Here is a 17,788-nt window from a genome sequence, read left to right on the forward strand (position 1 = left end):
TCTGTGTGTGATAGGGAACGGTGCCACAACTCCCCTATCAGCCCTACTCTGTGAGTGACAGGGGGGAGCTCCCCAACCCCCTGATGGGCCCTGCATGACAGGGTACGGAGCCCCAACCCCCCTGATGGGCCCTGCTCTGTGCATGACAGGGGGCAGCGCCCCAACCCCCTGATTGGTTCTGCTCTGTGTGTGACGGGGGTGGCGCCGCAACCTCCTCATCGACCCTGCCTTGAGTGTGACAGGGGATGGTGCCCCAACCCCCCAATCAGCCCTACCCTGAGCGTGACTGAGGGTGGCATCACAACCTCCCAATTCGCCCTGCTCTGTGCATGACAGGGGGCAGCGCCCCAACTCCCCAATCGGCCCTGCTCTGAGCCCGACCAGGGGCTGCACCTAGGGATTGGGCCTGCCCTCTGCCACCCGGGAGCAGGCCTAAGCCAGCAGGTCGTTATCTCCCAAGGGGTCCCAGACTTTGAGAGGGCACAGCCAGGCTGAGGGACCCCGCCTCCCCCCCCCCCAAGTGCACAAATTTTTGTGCACCGGGCCTCTAGTATATATATAAAAGGCTAATATGCAAAGTGTCCCCTTGGGAGTTCTACAGGGAGACTGGGAGTTCGATCACTCGCTATGATGTGCACTGACCACCAGGGGGCGGCACAAAACAAAGGAAGGCCCCAGCCGGCAGCTGGAAGGTACTGATAGGCCCTGATCACCGGCCAGGACTAGGGACCCTAACTGTGCACAAATTTCATGCACCGGGCCTCTAGTTCATTATATTTGCTTTAAAGTTTAATTTTTACACAGATTTGTTTTAAGAGGAGGTACTTTTTATTAGCAAGTAGAGGCTAACATCACCTTCATTCTATACTTCCTTTAAGAAGAGAGACAATCCACTTTAATTTTGCACTTGAGTAAAGAGATAAACCACCACATTATGGGTGATCTAGCTCCATCCAAAATGAAAATGACTGACTCGAGAGGTCAGAATTGTAATCAAACCAAAGCTGATCCAGTTAGAACCCAAAAATGATGTTTAGAGCTTTGCCAATGTGTCCCTTTTCTCTCTTGCACATGGTGTGGTTTTCCATTCACATGATAAAATAGGAATATTCAACACAATGAGAGGAGTAACTAATGGAGAGCATGGAAATAACTGAAAATAGGATGAACGTTCATAAATGTTTGCGGAAAACTGGATTAGTTTAGACTAAATGCTGCTTTGGGAACCTATGCATAAAGCTTTTGGGGGAGGCATTTTCTGAAACATACTTTGAACTCTTAAGTACAGGCAAATTCTAATACTGATTTTTTTTCAATATATGTATGAAGTAATATATGGCACAAAACAGTATTAAAATTACTACTTTAATTAATAAATGTGAATGGCCTGTTTAATCACACAAAAAATAACTTTGCCTTTTATAATTACAACTAGAGGTCTGATGCATGAAAATTGTGCAAGAGGCTCGGCCCCTGCTGCTGCGGCTGCCTCTGCCTCGATCCTCGCAGCCCTGGCTTCATCCGGAAGGACGTCTGGAAGGATACCCAGTCTAATTAGCATATTACGCTTTTACTATATAGGATATTTATGATTTTCTTTTCTTCAGGCTCATTCTGCCTTTTCTGATATATTTTATACTTTTGGAGGGTATGGATCATGCTGCAGCTTTTATTTGTACCTAATGGTCAAGAAATGCTTATTAATTTATCACTTTCTCTAACAAATTTGAAAGTAATCAGTATTTTATTTTCCTTGAAAAAGAATTTTTATCAATAAATTGTTATTTTACGCTAAAAAAGAATGTACATTTATTTTAGAGAAATGGGAAATAAAATAAAATTTTATTATTTTTCAAACTGAAAATAATTTACACTAACAGCATTCAGTAAATTTAATTTACTCCTTCTTTTGTTGGTACATATAAAATATGCTCTTAGAAAAAAGAAATCAAAACCACAATTGCCATCTTGCTTTGTACCCAGCTCCTTTCATTTGACAAAGTTAATCATTTTCCATTCATGTACCATTAGCACAATATAAAAGCAAGGGATGAAAATAGAACCCCTTATATTTTAAATTAAAATGAATCACAAACATGTGCAATGTTCCTTCTAAGATGTATTGTAAAAACCATCCAGCTATTATTAAATGCTAATGCAATAAGCAAAATTGCCTGAAGCCCTGCTCTTTAGCACAAAAGAGAGGACAATCCTCACGTCTTGGTGCACATTTCTCGGGTTCTATCCCCCTGTTCTTCCCACTTCGATTGCAACTTGCCTTCTGTCAAGGAGGATACGGCAGAGGGACTCCTTCCAGCCCACCATTCCCGCTCCGCATTTGCTGCTGCCTGCGGCATCTCCAGATACAATGATGCTGAGCGGCTCGTTTGAGCCCTTTTCCCCAACGTATCCCAGGTGAGGGCCCTAATCGGAATCACCACTAGCCCTGACAGTGCAATCGCTCTGGTTCCCAGCACCATGGCTTCTCGCACTCTTAGTTTTCAGGAGTCATTTCATTTTGTGCTTTATTGTTGTTGCTGCTTTCTCTATTTTTGTTGTTGTTAATCCTCACCTGAGGATATTTTTCTATTGATTTTTAGAGAGAGTGGGAGGGAGGGGGAGAGACAGAGAGAGAGAGAGAGAGAGAGAAATAACAATGTGAGAGAGATGCATCGATTGGTTGCCTCCTGTAGCCCCTAGCTGGGGCTTTGGATCAACCCTGCAACTGAGGTACATGCCCTTGACTGGAATCGAACCTGGGACCCTTGAGTCCAGTGGTTCTCAAACTTGGCTGCACATTAGAATCACCTGGGAATCTTTTTAAAATCCTGATTTCTGGTCCTCATGCTCCAGAAATTCTGTTTCTTTGTTACTAATGCTGTGGCCTCACCCCATAACAAAGAAACAGAATTTCTGGAGGATGAGGCCCAGAAATCAGGATTTTAAAAAGATTCCCAGGTGATTCTAATGTGCAGCCAAGGTTGAGAACCACTGCTATAGTCCATGGGCTGATGCTCTGTCCACTTTTTAATTTTAAAGCAAGAATGACTGATTCACTCTTTATGAGCTATAAAATTCCATCTTCGGTTTATGAAAGAAGGTAATGCTTTATTGTATTATTTTATTTCTAAAAAAGCAACCACTTAAGTTTTCCAATAAATCTGTAATTTAAAAAATTAAATAGAAGAAATTTATAGCTTAAAAATAAAAGAGCAGGGGTTTTTTCTTAGTATTTTAAATTTTTATATGCATTTAGCATTTGAAACGGAAGCTGGAAATTTTGATCTTATGGCTGGGTGGCCAATCATCCAGGTTGCCTGGGATGACCCCAGGCCAGTGGCAGTTTCGGTGGCACTGAAAGTCCCACATCCTGGGGGACACCCCTCAGTCACAGGCAAACCAGGATGGCTTGTCACCCTATACGCTGTTCAGTCAGATAAGGGACATTTATCAGGCAACTAATGTTCATGATGCTGGTGGTATTTTCTAGGGAGTGAACAACAGTTTAAACAAATCAAACCTTTGCCTACTTTATAGTCTAATTTCTGTCAAGTTTAACAATAGGCTTTTATGGTCATCCTGGGTCATTCTGGGAGATGTTTTGGGCCTTTACATTTTTTTTACAAGAATATGAAAAATGTTTAATTACCCAAAATGTTTTATGCAAGTTGATGCATGCATAAAATAGCAATATGATAAATTTTCAAAAGTTTTGTTTTGCACTGCCCTTTTGTTTCTGACTACTGTTAGTTCCGAACTGAGCCAAAGCCTAAACAATTCTAAACTTTATGTCTTTAACATGTGATTATTTTCCCCAAAACCTTTAGCACTGCCATCTTGACTAAAGCTGACATTTTCCTACTAATGCATCCCATAAGAGGCAAGAGAAAGAGTGTTCTGTTGGTAGTACTATAACTGAAAAACACCTGCCATCCATTTGCCTATCCTATCTAATAAAAGCATAATATGCAAATTGACAGAATGGCAGAATGACCGGTTGCTATGACATGCACTGACCACCAGGGGGCAGATGCTCAATGCAGGAGCTGCCCCCTGGTGGTCAGTGTGTTCCCACAGGGGAGCACCGCTCAGCTAGAAGCTGGGCTCATGCCTGGTGAGCCCTGCGGCAGTGGCGGGAGCCTCATCTGCCTCTGAGGCAGCACTAAGGAGCAGTGAGCTGGGGTCGCAGCGATGGTGGTGGGAGTCTCTCCCGCTTCCTCTGCAGGCAGGCAGTAAGGAGCAAGGAGTCCTGGACTGCGAGAGCCCTGGACTGTGAGGGGGATGTCTGCCTGCCGGCTTAGGCCTGATTCCTCCAGCAGTCAGACATCCCTTGAGGTGTCCCAGACTGTGAGAGGGCGCAGGCCAGGCTGAGGAAACCCCCACCACCACCCAGTGCACGAATCTTGTGCACCGGGCCTCTAGTTAGTAGATAATAACCTACTCCTGGAAGGCTATCTCCCTCTTTCACTTATTTTGACAAACTTTGCCAGCAGCCTTTCCTCAAACTGACCTTACCTCGGTTGTAACTCTGAAAAATAACACCATCTACCACCATGGAATGTTATATAACTACTAGAGGCCCGGTGCACGAAATTCATGAATGGGTAGGTTCCCTAGGCCTGGTCAGCTATCAGGTCCAATCGGGGCCTTCTGGCTGCTGGCCGGGGCCTCCCTTCCCTGGCTGCCAGCTGCCAGCCTGGGCCTTCCTTCATTCTGCACCACCCCCTGGTGGTCAGCACATGTCATAGCAAGCGATCGAACTCTCGGTCTCCCGGTCGAACTCCTGAGGGGACACTTTGCATATTAGCTATATATATATATATTAGAGGCCCAGTGTATGAAATTTGTGCAAGCATAGGCCTTCCTTCCCCTTACTGCCAGCGCTGGCTTCCCTCTGGCACTCGGGACCTGGGCTTTGCTCCAGCACCTGGGACCAGGGGTTCCCTCCGGCCACCGGCAGGCACCCAGGACCTGGCTTCGTCAGGAAGGATGTCTGGAAGGACATCCAGTCTAATTAGCATATTATGCTTTTATTATTATACTAGTAAACTAGAGGCCTGATGCATGAAATTCGTGCAAGAGTAGGCCTTCCTAACCTGGCTGCTGGCACTGGCTTCCCTCTGGCACCCGGGACCTGGGCTTCCCTTGTAGCCCCGGCTTTGTCCGGAAGGTTGTCCAGAAGGACATCTGGAAGGACATCCGGTCTAATTAGCATATTATGCTTTTATTATTATAGATGGCCTAATTAGAAAGAGCAGTCTTTGGGGTCAGAAAGGCTTGCATGTGAATCTTGGTACCACCACCTTACTGGCTGTGGCTATACAGAAGTTAAGCAATTTCTCTGAGCCTTGGTCTCTTAAATGGTCAATAACTGTCTACAGGAGAGGTGTGAATGTTTAATGTACCAGTACAATTGCCTGATAGAAATGCTAATCTGTGTTGATAAATATTAGCCTCAGCCTCTTCTCTCCAGGATTAACCAGAATGTAATTCTTCCAAGGAGAGGAGTCGGGGAATGAAAACCACATCTAAACACACACCCTTTCCTTCATTTTCCTAATAAAACTAACGCAGAGTCTCAAATGTGTAATTCCTTTATATATTGTATCTCTTTGAACATTGTAGTAACAAATCACTTAGAATAAAGGAATGTAGGATTACTCTTCTGAATAGGATCGTTCAGTGCAATCAATATCACAGGTGGAATTACTTTATAATTACCTTTCTAAATTGATGATTCATTTTAACACCTATTTTTGGCTCATGAAAATGTTGTCATAAAGCTATAGTTACTACCATTAGAAAACTGACCAAATCAAACAGCAAATAATACTTTGTCCTTGGACTATTTAGATTTTCTCTTTAACTTGCCCAGATGATTTTCAGTTTCCAGTGCTATTTCAGGTTTCTAGTATATAAATATCTCTCTTTTAAAGTAACTATTAGTTATTTTTAAGCCCCAATTCACTATTTATAATTTTAACTTTTTCTTATTACACAAAAATGACTCTTTCCTCTCTTTCAGACCACCCCCCAGACACTACCCACAATCAAGTCAGTACACTTTAATCAGAAAAAAAGTCAAGTCACTCCAAAACAGTCAACATTTTTATGTTTCTTCTAATTCTTTTTCCATAGATAGATGGATGGATGGAAAGATAGATGATAGATGATAAATAGATGTAATAGTCCACCAGAGATATGTTCGAAGATCCCCAGAGGATGCCTAAAACCATGGATAGTACTGAACCCTACCCATATTGTGTTTTTCCCTATACCTATATACCTATGATAAAGTTTATAAACTAGGCCCAGTATGAGATTAACAGTAACTAAAAGTAAAACAATTACAACAATAATCTGTAATAAAAATTGGGCAAATGTTCTCTCTCCCTCTCCCAAAATATCTTATTGTACTGTATTCACCCTTCTTGTGATAATTTGAGATGATAAATTGCCTTAAGTCGAGAACTTTGACCTTTTCATATAAAGAAAGCACTTACCAGCTTCTCTTTGGCATATCCAAGTTGCCAGCATGACTACTCTTGTGCTTTGGGGTCATTAGTAAGTAAAATAAGGGTTGCTTGAACACAAGCACTGGGAAACCACACTATCGGATAACCGAGAAGGCTGTTAAGTGAATAACTGGCTGAGAGTATACAGCGTGGATATGCTGTTAGAGGATGATTCATGTTCAGGGGCAGGACGGAGGGGACTTGTGAGATTTCATCATGCTACTCAGAATGGCCCATAATTTAAAACTTGTGGTAAGATATTATATTTTAACTTAAGATACGTGAGGGTATATACGTTCATCCTGCAAAAGTCCCAAGGCCCTTCTTTTGATATAAGTCAGCTAATTAGGGTTTTGTATCTTTCTTATTTTTACTTATTTATTTTTTGGCATGAGCTACACCTGTGTTTCTGTTCCTGTTTCTTTAAATTGCAGCATAAGGCAATGAGAAGGCAGAATCTTAGAATTTTTTTTACAAGTTTCCCCCAACTTTTTGGTTCATCTTTCCCATACTTATTTGATTTGTTAATATTTTCAGCCACTCACTCTTAAGTCTTTCCAAAGTATTCAACTTAGTTTTTATAGATACAGCTCTCTTTCACACTCATTTTTTATTAGCGTACCTAATATTTAATTAAATATTCTAACTAATAAAAATACAAGTAAGTAATATCATATTAAGTCAATGGAGTTTGATGTTGAATTGCGAAAAGTAAAGAATCAAAAATGACTCCCTGTTGTCTACCTTGGCTGAATAAAAGATACTGATAGCACTAACTGAAACAGGAAACACAGGAGGAGATATAGGTTTGGCGGATAATAGAATAGTTATTTTTGGGTGTGCTGAGTTTCCTGGTGTGACACCATTTTAAGGTGACTATGAGGCAGTTGGCAATGTTATTCTGGTTTTCAGTAAGAGATCTTGGTGAGTGATACTAACTTGAAGTCATTCATTTCGAAATAACTAATGAAGCCACAGTAATGGATAGGTTTGGGCAGAGAGGGTATGGGGACATGGCAGGTTGGTCAGAGTAATACACAATCAGATATGAGGCAAAATCCAAGATACAAGAAGAGCCAGCTGGGGCATGTCCCAAGAGGTAGGTACAGGTTTAGATAATTAGGTCAGTTCTACCTATGTCTTGTCTATTATCTTGGCTCAGCCTCCCAAGCCCAAGGCAACTTTTTTTTCCTTCACTCCAGGGGCATCTTAAAGCTCTCCACGTAGGGAGAGAGGAGACTCAGAGTAGTTTGAAAGGGAAGCAAGACTGAGGGGACTCTTCTCTATAAGAGAGAAGACTTGAACATGTTTTCAGGCTGAGGGAAGGGAACACATAGAAAAAGAATGTTTAAAGCAAATTAGAAATCAAAAGTGTTTGGGGTTTTTTTCTGTAAAATGAGATGGTAGGTGATTTTTGTGTTCATCTTTCTGTATCTTCCAAGTTTTCTACATTGAGTGTATAAATACTGGACTCAGAAAAAAAACTATTTCTTCAATATAAAATATAAGATTGGGGATAGTCTATAAAACAATGTTACAGGAAGAGTGGAATGAGTGGTATCAAGAAACAGAGAAGAGCGCCTGGGAAGTGGAATAGGCACTTCTCCCACTGAGAGAAGCAAGACAAGAGAACGACTGAAGGTTCAGAGAAATTTTAAACTGGAGGCAAGGACGTGAGGGAAATCAAATCATTTGGCTTATATATTTTAAAAGTAAATTAAGAGGCAAGGTAGTTTGCTAAAACTGAGGAGGAAAGATAGGACCAGAAATAGGAAAAGAGCGAGATGTTTTTAAAACTCAATATCAGGAACAGAATAGGATTTAATTTGAAATTGGTAAAAATATTTCCAAAAAGTTTGGAGGTCCAGCTGAAGGTAGGTCATAAGTGTGTGTAGTGCAGCCAGTTAGTAAATTACCTCCCATGGTAAGAATAAACTGTTTGGTAACCATGGTAGCAGTAAGAATTTGCCAGGCAGGTGTCAGAGAGTCAATAGGATGAGGAAATCTAAGGTAGCCCTCCCTCCCAGGAAACCTGCTTCTCTTCTTATCTATCTCAGGCAACTAGACCACCATGCCCTCTGTTGCTCCTTGCAGAAATCTTGGAATCGTCCTAGAGTCCTCTCTCTTTTTCATGAACCCCCATCTAAACAATCCCCAAGTTCTGCCCATTTTCTCTCCTAACACTTCTCCCATCCTCATGCCACCACATTCGTTGAGGTCACTAGCATCCTCTTGCCCAAACTACTGCTTGCCCTCTAACAGCTCTCCCACATTCATCCCTGCCTCAAAAATTCCATCCTTTGCAGTCTTGGTCTTAAAAAAAAAAACACATCAGGTATTATTCCACCGCCTCCCACCCTATTTTTTTTAAATCCTCACTGGGGGATATTTTTTTTCATTGATCCTTAGAGACAGTGAAAGGGAGGGGTGGGGAGAGAGAAACATCAGTGTGAGACACATCGACTGGTTGCCTCTCACACATGCCCTGACCAGGGCCAGGGATCAAACCTGCAACCGAAGTACATGCCTTCCTTGACTGGAAATTGAACCTAACAGCCTGCAGTCCACGGGCCGAGGCTCTAACCACTGAGTAAAACCAGCCAGGGCTGTTTCACTCTATGAAGACCTTTAAAATGCTTCTGATTGCTCTTAGGATAAGGACCAAAATTCTTAACACAACCCATCAGGTCCTTATAATTTGGCCTGTGATATCTCCACATTTACATGGCATAGTCCCTCTATTCTATGCTCTCTACTCTCTGGGCACATGGGCCTACTCTTTGCCCCTCAAAAACATGGAGATAATAAGTGACCGACAGAATTAATTAGATGTCATGGACTTCAAAATGAAGAGAAAATAAATAAAATAAAATGACTCAGCATTGACCCAAAGTTGTTGAAAAGGTATTTAAACCAGAAATAAAACAGGCGATGTTTACACGTTGTTTGGCTTGCCCTTCTACCTTCCACCCTTATTTAGGGATTTATGGGGAAGCTCAGATCTGTTTTAGGGAATACAACCCAGACCCTTCACAGACACCGGACCCTTCAAGAGTTGTCTCTGAGCACTTTCCCTGAATATCCCAAAGGCAGCTCTATCCCAGCTGCTCCCTCTCCCCTTGTACCCCATCCATCTCCATAAGCCACACCTGCACAGAGCAGCGTTGTCCTGGCTACTCCCACACCTGGCCCTACTGATGTGGCCCTCCAGTTCTGTCAGCTTACCTAGGTTTGTCATCTGTCCCAGTTTAATTCTCTTCTCCAAACTCTCCTCCCATCCATTCTCCTCTCAGATACTGGGGTGATCCTTCTAAAACATCAACTTGACCCCACCACTCTCAAGTTGTGAAAGAAAAAAAGAGGAAGAAGTAGAATGAAAGGGGGGGAAAGCTGACACTGCTCCCTAAACTTGATACAAGGAGTGGGAAGGAAACAGGAATGACCTCTATTTGAAAGCATTGCAATCCAAGTGGGGTTATCAGAGGAGAGCCAATCATTAGTCAGTTATACCTGCAGTTTTTCATTTGATTAATTAGAAAATATCATAAATCCAATATTTCTATATGTAAGTTGTGAAATGTTTGAGGCATTGAAGATTACACGTTCTAGGTAATACAAAAGGGCAAACCTTCTTTCTGAAATGAGGCATAATTCTCTACAAGCTTAATTTACCTTCCACACAAAAATGTAAGAGAAAATTCTCAGACCTTTTGTTTTATGAGAGTAGTATGGCACATAGAATGATCATTGGAGAGAGAAAAATCCCTTGGAAATTGGTTGAAATCAGCAATGACTCCAACTGAGATCCAAACAATATGTACAATTGACCTCACATTTCTCCACTTGGTAAGTGACTCAGCCCTTGCTCAGCAGGGCCACAGGGACAAGTATTGCTGCCTCAAGGCCACCTTATACAAATTAGATGTTCATAGTCCTCTTTTCTAGTGGGCAGAGAGCAGGAACGCACCACTTTTCAAACAGCAGGTTTGTTTAGCAAATAGCCGTATTTCCATGGGGAGGAAGCCTCTTTCTGACTTCCATAGGAAATGCCAAGACACTTTTCAAAATGTTCAGAGAACATCCACTTGAGCTGTTGTTATTCCATAAGTGAATAGTGGTTTTCAACCAGCTTCTCAAATCATTGTCCCAAGCCTGGCAAACGAAGACATTCAGAAGTTGTCTCGATCCTGAAGCTGCACATGCTGTTATTTGTCTACACAAATGACCGCTATCCCAGCCTGAGCCTAAACTGGGTTCAGACATTCTGGATTTGCACAAAGTGATATCCTGAATATGTATCTTTTGGAGAACTCAGAACAATCTTGATCAAGAAGCTCATCTGCAGTAGAAGATAGGAATGCTTCTGAATGCAGTTTGGTTGTGTCTTCTAGTCAGTCTCATGAATCATACATAAATGGAGAGAAAGAGAGAGAGAGAGAGAGAGAGAGAGAGAGAGAGAGAGAGAACACAGGAGTATTGTTTTGGTTCCTAAGTCCTAGAGTCCTCTAGGTGGTCAAGCAGGCACCCCTTCTCACCGCACTTCAGGCCTCCATACCACTTCAGTACAAGAGAACTTTAAAGGGATCACCCATTGTGAGATGGAGAAGCAGGAGCCACACTTGGCAGGACCATCGCTGTGGACTGTGAGCAATACTTGTGTGGAAGGTTGTTTTGCAGGGAGAGGATATCTAAGACAATACCCAAGTTTCTGTGTTGGCCACCTAACAGGGGGTGGTGCCATTTCCTGAAATGCAGGTTGGTTTTGGAGATGCCAGTGAAACTTCTCAGGGCAGGTGTCAAGGAGGCAGTTGAGAGTTTAGAGCAGTGATTCTCAACCCTCCTAATGCCGGGACCCTTTAATACAGTTCCTCATGTTGTGGTGACCCCAATTTCATTGTTACAAATTGAACATAATTAAAGCATAGTGATTAATCACAAAACAATATGTAATTATATATGTGTTTTCCGATGGTCTTAGGCGACCCCTGTGAAAGGGTCGTTTGACCCCCAAAGGGGTCGCGACCCACAGGTTGAGAACCGCTGGTTTAGAGGGCGTTTGGAGAGGAGCTATACATTTTGTGTCATCAGTTTAGAGATGTCAGTTAAGTAATGGCTGTTGAGATGGTTCAGAGTAAGCACATGAGAAGAGCACAAAAGACTGCAAAACCCTAGGAAGATCTACCTTAAAAGGAGTATCTGAATAACAAGGTTAGCCTAGGGGTGTAAGAAGGAGGTTTAAATAAGTTGTTGCCCAAAGAAATTACACTGAGAACTTCATCTGCAGTTATTTTTTGGAACATTATATCACTTCTTTGTTTCTAGGCCTTCCCCTTCAGAGGAACGGACTACAGAGCATTAAATTTGAAATTGGACTTTCAATTAAAGAAAATAATGGTAAGGGATTTGTTTTAAGGATATAAATTAGCAAGTAGTTAAGCCAGGGAATAACTGTCATTAGCTGAAGCATAGCAATGTAAATCCTGGAAACCTTTATTTCTTTTTGAAAAGTGGTTGTCCAGTAAGCCACCAATATCATAAACAATCATAATTGCTGCTCACAAAGTGATTAATCTCTTTGTTTTCTCTCCAGTCACTTGAAACATTCTATAAGACGCCTTTGTGTTTTTTTGGAAAAAAAAAAAAAAAGTAGTATTTTAACAGGGACTTTACAAGGGCTTTCTTTTTGCAAGGTTTTAGAGTGTGGTAACACATTCTCAGACTCATAATTCAACATCAGCCTACTTTAAACCAGACATTTTTATGTAGGTTCAGAAGAGATGCAGGACTATGAACTCTAACACCAAATTTTCAGAAAGCAATTTTTCCATTATCTAACTGGGGGAAAAAGATACAGCTATCTCCTCAGAAAAAGAGGTCCTATGTCAGAAAGAATGAGAATGACAGATTTGCCAAGCCCCACCATTTCTTCCTCTAGGAATAAACCAGCCATTTAACATTTGTCTTTATGTGAGATGACTTGGAGCTCTATGTCCAAACCCTACATTCTCCAATTGCCTTGTCTCAGGAGGAATCCTATCCACACAGCTGTTCTTCAGGAGAGCTAGGATGGGATTCTGAAGAGAATGGTGCATGCAAACACAGTAGTATTTAGGGGTGCGCCATATACAGTTGACCCTTGAACAACCATGAGGTTAGGGGCACTGACTCTTAGTGCAGTCTAAAATCTGTGTATGACTTTTGACTCGCTCCAAACTTAACTACTAATAGCCTACTGTTGACTGGAAGCCTCACTGATAACATAAACAGTTGATTCACATATATTTTGTATCTTATGTTGTTATATATATATATTCTTACAACAAAATAAGCTGGAGAAAAGAAAATGTTATTTAAAAAATTATAAGGAAGAAAAATACATTTGCAATATTTATTGAAAAACAATCCAGATATAAGTGGACCCGTGCAGTTCAAACCCATGTTGTTCAAGGGTCAACTGTACACTCCTCACAAAATTGAGTGGGTGGAAGACGACTGTGACTTCAAAGTTGGAGTCTCTGTATTTTGATTCCCAGAACCCCAAGCCCTAGGAAGCTGAATGAGCAGTCACTACACCTGGCAATTGGTAGACCCCATTGCCTCTTTCCTTGTTTTCCTTGGCTGTTTCTGATGGTCTTCCCACCGATATGTTTAGTCTTGCCCTTCTCAGACAAGAATACAAGAAGCTTTTAAAGAGCCTGGGGCCTTTGATCTCTTTGCAATCAGGAAAAGTATAATATTAAATGTCCTGGAGCGAGTTCATTGGCTTGTTTTAAACTAGTAAACAGCTGGTTACTTGCCCTACATCAGGGCGTAAGGTCTCATGTGCTGGGTTTACACATTGCCTCCTAGTCTTTCGTGATATCTACATGGGCCTCCTGTACTTGCCTTGCCTTTGAGAGCTGTCAACCTCCTTTGCTTTTGCTGGTTCTACTACCTGAGAACTGAAGTTTTGCCATGAATTCCAATTCAGGGCACATATCCCTGATGCTCTTACACGGGCCAGCTGGATGCAGGTTGTCAATCTCTTGAACCTGCATCGTGGACTTCTGTGGCTGACCATTTGCTGGAGGCTGCTACAGCCCTGAAACTTGGGGCTTTCTGCCTCTCAGGGGTATCTATTCTTTCAGCCCTGAAATTAGTACAGGTCTCCTTGGGCCAGGCTTACAGGACTAAGAGGGCAATATCAGATTCATTACACCGCCCTCTGCTCTGACTTGCTAAGAATCAAAATTTGGTGTGTCCCTGATAGATCTCAAACTATACTATTAACATCTAATACACAAGAACTCTCTTGAAGTGAATGAACTTTTAAAATGTGTTCAGATCACAGGGCCATGGTACCTGAGTGTTAGTAACAACCTTTGCAAGTAATCATTTTTTTGGGGGGGGCGGGGGGGAGGGGGGATGTAGGGTGACTAACATCCCAGTTTTTCCAGGACTCTTCTCATTTTAGACTGAAAGTCCTGAAAACTGAGATGATTGGTCACCCCAGAAAAATGAGTCACTCTCTCTTGTTTGTCTTGATCTAGAGAACGAGAAAGGACTTGGTTTAACTGCTTATAAAATTATAATCTGACGATTCCCTTTTAAATTACAGCCTCTTCCTGTCCACATAGCACACGATAACTACACAGTACTTCCAGCCAAATGGGTCCTTAGACCTTTCCCCCTTTAAGGGAACTTTTCCATTCCCCACATGACTCTCTCTGTTCCTAAGACTGTCATTAATTCTGCCTTCTAGATTTCAGCAGATCATCTTGACCCAGACAATAACCCTGGCTCCACTGGGAACTCTTTTATCCAAGTCTAGCAGTTGTCCAAGTTTTCTCATTGCTTTGACTGATGCACTGCATAGTCCAATTTTCCTCATCATACCGCAGGTGTTTAAATCAGGAAGGGACAAGAAACTCAAATGCCATGTTAAGCCAAATAAACAGGTTGTTGTTGTGTGCTTTTTTTTAGGACTCCTTAAAATCTTAATTTGCTAAATATACACTGTCAATCTCCAAAGGGATCAAGTGCATTTACTTTTTCCCAAATGTACTTGATCATGGTTGCCTTTGGAAGGATAACATTATTAATACCTTGTGGAACTCACGTCTGTTTGTATAAAATGTGGGAAGTGCTACTATAAGTGGAAAATCACAGACTTTGGTGCCAGAGAGCTATGAGTTCAAATCTTAGTTGCAATGCTTTTTAGTTGGGTGATTTATTTACCTAACCCATCTGTAAATCTTTTATTTGTTTAAATTTCCATGTTCTTGTTCTTTTAAAGGAAATAGAGGAGGAGGGAGTTATAAGGGCAATTTGTTTCCTTTTACTTATACTAGGTATTGCCTGTTGGGACTGTTGCAAGGATTTATCAGATCATGTATCAAAGGCACCCGGCAAGAGTAAGGGACTACCTCAATAGCTCATGGGGTGGATGTAACATAAATATCTCACTCTAGTGACTATAACTTCATGGGAGATTAATGGAACAAAGCTAAAACTACGAGCAGAAAGCCAATGTGTGCTATGATTTGACGGGAGAATGTATACATAAAACCATTGATCCCCTTGCCTATCATTTCCGAATTTCTTTCCTTGGAGACATTTTTATCATCTCAAACTGTTATTAAATGACCCTTTAGCTGACATTGCTTAAATGAGTATACAAAAGAGTAAGCATGTCAAACACATTTTAAATTCTCTGGATGATGAGGTTATAGAGGTTTTTACTTTCTTCTAACTGTTTAAAAAATAAACACATTTTTTTCCAGAATGCTGAGAGAGAGAGAGAGAGAGAGAGAGAGAGAGAGAGAATAGGAAACAAAAATAAATGGGTAGAAAGAGAAGAAAACCAATGCATGCTTTGTTCCCCTAGTTGGATATCCACAAGGCATATTAGCATCGTAAAGTCTCCTCTGGGGGATAGGTGGAGGAAAAAAGTGATAAAGAGGAGGCCAGAAGCCATTAAAGATACAATTCACACCCTTAACATTCAACAAATAATAAGAGGTGAGAAGGCTAGAGACCCAGCTGCTCAATTCCTGAGCCAAATGTCCTATTTTGAAAACAAAACAAAACAAAAAACAACTTCCAAGTCCATACTCAGTCTTATTTCACAGACTAGGTATGTTTCAGAAAAGCTGAACTTCATGCAGTTTATTAAGTACATTTTCCCACAGACTTTCATTATAGGAGCAGAGATATATTTCCTGGGAGAAGAATTAGGCCAACATATGGTATTACATCATATGTTATAGCAACAAAACAATTTTATCTACTGTGTGATGCTAAGAATGATATTTCCCATCAAGAGGCTTCAGTTTTCTCCTGAAAACAGGGATAATAACAATAATAATAATAATGGCCATTCCCAGAGTGATTATGAGAATCAAATTAAATAAGTTACGTGAAAAGCCCTACTAGACTGCTGCCACCCCACGGACAGGAAGTGGGTTCATCTTGCTCACCATTGTATTTCAAGCATTATCTCAAGTCTGGCATATGGCTTGTACCCAGCATGTCAGTGAATGAGTAAATTAATACTTTCTACTCAAAAGCCCTCAGCAAATTCTTGTTTGATTTTTGTTCAATCCTTTATATAGATTAGGAGTGTTTCATAACAGTGTCCTAAGACATCTAGATTCCATTGCATCAACTGTCCACTCCATTTCATGCAAGAAAGAGCACTCAATATATACATGGTGGTGGTGATGAAGACTTAAGTTTTTTGGTGTTTGTCTGTGTACCATCCCATCGGACATTGGCTTGTACACAGTAGCTCTTAATCAATATTTGTAAGTGATGACAAATATCAGCTTGGACTACAGGCGTACCTTGGAAATAATTAGATTCAGTTCCAGACCACCACAATACAGTGAATATCTCAATAAAGTTAATCACACAAATGTTTTGGTTTCTTAGTGCATATAAAAGTTGTTTACACTATACTTACACTATAGTTTATTAAGAGTTCAATAGCATTGTCTTAACTTCCTCCAATAGATGGCTGTTTCATTTACATGGAAAATCTGTTTTTTAGTGTAGCCACCTTCATTAATTACCTTAGCTAGATAACTTGCTACAGCTTCCACATCAGCAATTGCTGCTTCACCTTGCACTTTAAGAGCCATATTATAAAGAGGCTTCTTTCCTTAAATCTCATGAGCCCACTTCTGTTAGTTTCAAATTTTTCTTCTACAGCTTCCTCGCCTCTCTCAGCCTTCATAGAATTGAAGAGAGGGGGCTTGTTTAAGAGAATGGTGTGTCTGGTTTAATCTATCCAGACCACTAAAACTTTCTCCATATCAGCAATAAAGCTGTTTTGCTTTCTTATTATTCTTGTGTTTACTGGAGTATCACTTTTAATTTCTTTCAAGAACTTTTCCTTTTCACTCACAATTTGGCTAACTGTTGGAAGAAGAGGCCTGGCTTTAGGCCTCTCTTGGGCTCTCAAAACGCCTTACTCATTGAGCTTAGTCATTTCTAGTTTTTTATTTAAAGTGGAAATGTGTGACTCTGTCTTTCACTTGACATTTAGAGGATGCTGTAGGGTTATTAATTGCCCTAATTTTAATATTGTTGTGTCTCAGGGAATAAGGAGACCAGAGGGGAGGGAGAGAGATAGAGAGCAGCTGGTGGCAGAGCAGTCAGAACACAAACAACATTTACCAATTAAGTTTGCCTTTGTGTATGGGCATGGCTGTTTGCACTTACTGAGAAAAATAGATTGCTACTCTGCCTGCAAAGAACTCCAGAGCATGCTGATCACCTGAAGGTCTGCCTTACCTATAGGTACACCGTGTTTGACACAAAAGGTTTGTTACCTGTTCAAGTGCCTCTTCCAGAAAAGAAATGAAACTCCTGCTGTATGATCTTCCTTAAGAAAAAAAAAAAGTCTGTAACTTTCATTACTGACTCTTACCTTTGACGAACTTGGCAAACGTACCCCACCAACAGTTCACGGGAACCAGGAACAGCCCTGAGGACAGTGTAAGTGTTCAGGTAACAGAACAGCAGGATGCGAATTCCTGCTGCGCCTATGGTTGTCCTTGAAGAGCCTGGAGGCAGGGCTGCGTGTTTACTCACTGGGGAGGAGTAACAGAGACCAGGGCACCTGGGGCGGGAGCGTGGGGAACTCCAGCAGGCTCTGCTAAACGCGGGTGGTGTAACACTGCTTCATTGTCCCTGCAGCTTGCTTGCCTTAGGTAAGGTCCACCACACACTAAAAGTAAACGCAAGTAGGATCCTTGACGTGTTTGAGAACTGCTTTCTCACCTGTTTCT

This window comes from Myotis daubentonii, chromosome 2 (genome assembly GCF_963259705.1).
Source record: "Myotis daubentonii chromosome 2, mMyoDau2.1, whole genome shotgun sequence".
Taxonomy (NCBI): Eukaryota; Metazoa; Chordata; class Mammalia; order Chiroptera; family Vespertilionidae; genus Myotis; species Myotis daubentonii.